Source organism: Gorilla gorilla, chromosome 2 (genome assembly GCF_029281585.2).
Source record: "Gorilla gorilla gorilla isolate KB3781 chromosome 2, NHGRI_mGorGor1-v2.1_pri, whole genome shotgun sequence".
NCBI classification, from domain to species: Eukaryota; Metazoa; Chordata; class Mammalia; order Primates; family Hominidae; genus Gorilla; species Gorilla gorilla.
Window position 1 is genome coordinate 158,758,556 of NC_086017.1, and position 4,827 is coordinate 158,763,382.

A 4,827-nucleotide genomic window follows, 5' to 3' on the forward strand; every position below is an offset into this window, starting at 1 on the left:
CTGTAAAATGAGAATGCTTCTCATTTTCTTCACAGGGCTGTTGTGAGGATTAAATGAATTAATATGTTTAAAACAGTTAAAATAATGTATAATATCCTCTTATTACATGGCAACTACCACATTTACCAAAAGTTTGAATTTGAATGCCTTAGATGGAAAAGGTATTGTCTAGTTTGCTTAGTCTCTACAACTCTTTGTTAGTTGCCTTTGTACCTTTCGTACATTTATATTAACTGTCTTGCCACTGAAGACTAACATTTGGGAAATTTGCTCATAACTTATTATTATGCTGTAATTAATTTTGAAAATATAATGGAAAAAGTTGATTGACCTGCACACTCCCTGAAAGGGAGTTAATGGTGGTAAGGAATAAGATAAAATATCCAAGATTCAGAGTACAAGTAGCCCATGGATTATTAATTAGCTAAGTCCCACCTAAATTTCAACAGAGGAAGTGTAAGGCCAAAATGTTAACCATGGTTCCAGTTTCTAGAGTCTTATATATTTCCAGTATAACTTTTCAGCTCGTCTCTCTAGCACACGGCAATTAGTTCAGTCAAACTGGGCACTTTGCTGTTTCTGACATTAGTATCTTTTCTCATAAATAGTCTTCCTACAATGCTCCTTGCTGTCCTCCTCAATGACACTGTCAGAAGAACTCTTCCTCCTCTACTAAAATCTACAGCCTGGACCTGTAGATGTGAGTGTTCCTTATTGCTTCCTGCTATAAAGTCACACAGTACACTGAAAAGAACGTGGGCTTTCAAGACTGAAAGAACAAAGTTAGTATTATCTCATGTTTGTTGGATGACCTATGAAACTTAGTTTCCTCATGTATAATGGAGAAAATACTACCCACCTGTCACAGTTGTAGCAAGCTTTGGAGACAATCTGTAGTACTAGGAAGAGGCTCTCTTCCTAGAGACCCCGGTTTTGCTGCGATTCTACAGTCACAGCTCAGGTTGATCAAGGCACCACAAAGGCATGAGTCTGCAAAATGAGATACAGGAGCCTTCAAAATTTGACTTATTCCAGTACTTGCTTTAGTCTTACACTACAGTGTTGGTTTGAGGTAGGACACTTTTAGATTACATGGGAATCTATAGTTCTCAAAAAAAAAATGAAATTCAGTGAGTTACATTAAATGTATTTCTTAAATGTCCTTCAGAATGAGTCCTCTGTGGTCTCCTTCCAAGCAGATGTCTTGGCAGGGCAAGGAGTGTGGCCTGAGCTACAGATGACTTTTAACACATTCCTTTCTATTGTGTCTTTTTCTGTATTGGATCACCCTCAAATGAAGTTACCAGTAGGCAATGGAGGAAGTGAGAAGTCCAAGATATTGTGGTTGCTGAGGGTTTGGCCTTTAATTTCCTGCTCGCCTCACCAGCAAGTGTTATACTTCACTTCTGGTCTTAGCTTTATGCGTCTATCATGAAGACCAATGCTGGTAACACAATAAGTACGTAGTAGTTACTCCCAATTATGATGTCATTCTTATCTCCTGAGGAAATGTCTAGCATAATGCCTTGAGTGTAGCAGGGACTTACCATATTTGTTAACCAAATAAAAATCTTGTAAGGGCTTCGTTATAAAAGAAGGGACTGATTATGTGAAGGGCAGAAGACACAACTGGAGAGAAGGGAGGGAAACAAGTAGATGGAAAGGCAAATTTCATTGATGTATTATAATTTTGATGCAGAATGTACCTTGACTTTGTGTGTTCGGCCTCAAAGAAGCTGAGAACAACGATATTTTATGTTTTCATTTCTTTTCATTTTTCTTTGCAGCCTGAGTTTTTCACATAGTGTTATATTGTAAACATTCAAAAGGCTGGTATAATGTTTATCATTATACCTTTGTTTACTTCAAAACATTTCCGTGAGCTTGTATTTTCTTCAACCACTTTTCTACTGTAGATACTGTTTTTTCAGGTTTTGTCAATAATAGACAATATCACATTAGTGGAGTTATTTTGAGCTGTTTCTTAGATTAAATATCCAATATTATGCTTACAAATGGTAAAAATTATAATGACTTGTGTGTTTTTTGGATATAAGATAATTGTATTGCTGTAGAGAGTTACTGATCTATAAATGTACCATATCAATACTTTGCACTTGTATAACATGCTTCACGTGGCTGTGTATTCACTGGAAACAATAATAGCACCATGATGAAGGGAGTTCTGGAATCAGCCTATACGGGTGAAAAAAAATCTCATTTTCTCCACTAATGTTTGACTTTGGGCAATTACCTAACCCTTATTAGTGTCCATTTTCTTATCTCTAAAAATGGGAGTAATAATAGTACCTTTCCTTAGCATTTCTGTGATAAGTAAATCATGACAAATACAAATTTACCTAATTCAATAGAAATACAATTTTCAAGTGGACCAACTTAATACAATAGAAATACCAGACTTGATACAATAGAAGTTTGTTTCCCTCATGTATGTAACAGTCTAGACTTAGAAGGGTGCCTGAAATAGGCTGGTGGCTTTGCCGTATGGAATCACCTAGGAATCCATGTTTCTTCTATATTATTGACCTGCTATTTCAAGGGATTTTGTCCTAGTCTGCCTGGTCAGAGCTTGCCAGTACCATGGAAAGGGTATAGAAGAATGAAGTAAGAGTGGAGGATTGTCAGCTTTCTTTTTGTGGATGGGACTCCAAAGTCAAACACAATATTCATATTCATAGTTGAGAATTTACCTTATTTTGTTAAGCCTAATATGTCATCCATTGTAAGACAAAAACATTATTTTATATTTTTATTACAGTTAAACTATGACTCAATGATTTATTAGTCCTTGTATATTTTATTTTTATTTGTATAAAGAGCTCTTAGATCTACTCATATTTTTTAATTAAAATATTGAGTTTATTTCACATGTATATTTTTGTCTCCCCACAACATCCATGTTTGACCGCCACTACTACTATGTCCTGTCATAACATTCTATACATATTTAAAACCAAGCAAAGGGCAGAGTTCCATCTTTACAAAACTAAACAGGCATTTTTGACAACATATTCTTGGCAATGGAACCTGAAGAACATTTATCAAACACAGTAGGGGAATATAAAGGACAGCCAGATATCAACTGTTAAAGAAATGAAATAAGATGAAAAATTTTGCAAAACTGTTTAAATTATATTCTTAAAGCGACTTCCTCCACTGCCAGAGATCTTGAATAGCCTACTAGTCAGTCATCCAAAAGCAATTATTCACATAATTAATCAACTTGACTTCCACTTTGGGAAGAGAACCATCTTTCTCTATACTTGCATACATTTTTGTCTTCATATCTTTTGTAGATGTAAGTCCTTTGGGCATTTTAGGAGTTTTTTTTTTCCTGTTTTTTGAAGGATTCTTGACGTTTTGATCTTGGTGTGTTGACAGTTTCGAATCTTTTCTATTCTGCTTTGATTTTTTGCATCTTTGGCTGGCACATCTCACGTAGATTTCTTCACTGGAGCTTTTTCTTCAGTTTCCTCATCATCAAAATCATCATCATTTTCATCAGCAGTAAGTTTTACTTTATCCTGTGGAACCTTGCTACCACCTCCAGGGGCAGATTGCCTTCCAGACATGCCTAAGAGTTTCACATCCTCCTCTTTTTCATCTTCTGACTGTGTGTCTTTCTCCCCAGCTACAAAGTGCTGTCTACTAGTATGCACTGGCTCTGAACCATGCTTCAACTCTAAGACCACAGGTGGTGTTATTTCAAAGCCCCAACGGAAACCGTTGGCTATACAGACATTTTCAAAGTCACCGGTGCTACTTTAATTGGACTGCCTTCATAATTCATAGCCTCTGCCTCAACAATGTGTAATTCATCCTTTGCACGAGCCCCTAAACTCACCATTCTTAAGTATATCTGGCGCTCATTTTCATCATTATCCACTTCAAAGTGATCATCTTTGTTGACCTTTAGTTCAGAATTGAAAAGATAGTTTAGGGTCTCAAGGGGCTCATGTCTATGTCCATCGAATCTTCCATGGGTGGTGGCACACACATAGGTGGGAGAGAAGGCAGACAGAGATAAAAGACTACTGCTCCAGAAAACAGCCGCACAGGATGGAATCACAAGAAGGAACATAGTTTTAAAGATACCGTATATCACTTTGGGCACTTATAAACAGAAAAATAAAAGAGCAATAAATTAATTAAGATATTATTAAACCTTATTTACATCTGAATTCAGATTAGTGAATCACTATTTGGTTCAGGATTGTTGATGTCCATGTTAACTCGCACAATATTGTCCTTTGTGCCGTGAAGATCATTTGTGATATGGCCTTTCTTGGAAGTGTGCTCCACTATTATCTCTAAGATTTTGCTTCAAGCTAATAACACCCATTTTTTCATGTCAACAGTTTCTTATTTGGTAAAACTCATAAATTCATTTTTCCTGAACTGAATTACATGTCATTGAACACTAAGCAGTTTCTTTTCAAAACAGTAGCAAGTTCATACAAATAAATGATTAATACCTCAGTGACAGTCTGCGCAATGTATACATCTTTCACATAATCTATTAGTAGCTTTTAATTTTCTTCTTTTATTTTTGTGGAATTTAGCAGTGTCTAATGCCCTAGTTGCATTGCTTGGAGTGTAGAATCAGCAACCACATATATAACTTAAATTAAGTGATGCTGATATTGATAATTTTGGAAAGTAGCTTTTTTCAAACTAATAGAAATTTCAGCTGGGCATATATGTGCCCAAAATAAAAACTACATTTTCCAGCTTCCTTTGCAGTTAAGGGTCAGGTGTGAGATTCAATTTTATTTTACTTAGAAGCCAATAAGTTGTCCTGTTTAT

General features: G+C 35.8%; 1 pseudogene; it reads right to left on the reverse strand.

Annotated features, from left to right (window-relative positions):
* Positions 1-3,159: 3,159 nt before the first annotated feature.
* LOC101127102 (nucleophosmin-like) lies at positions 3,160-4,002 on the reverse strand (annotated as a pseudogene).
* Positions 4,003-4,827: the final 825 nt, after the last annotated feature.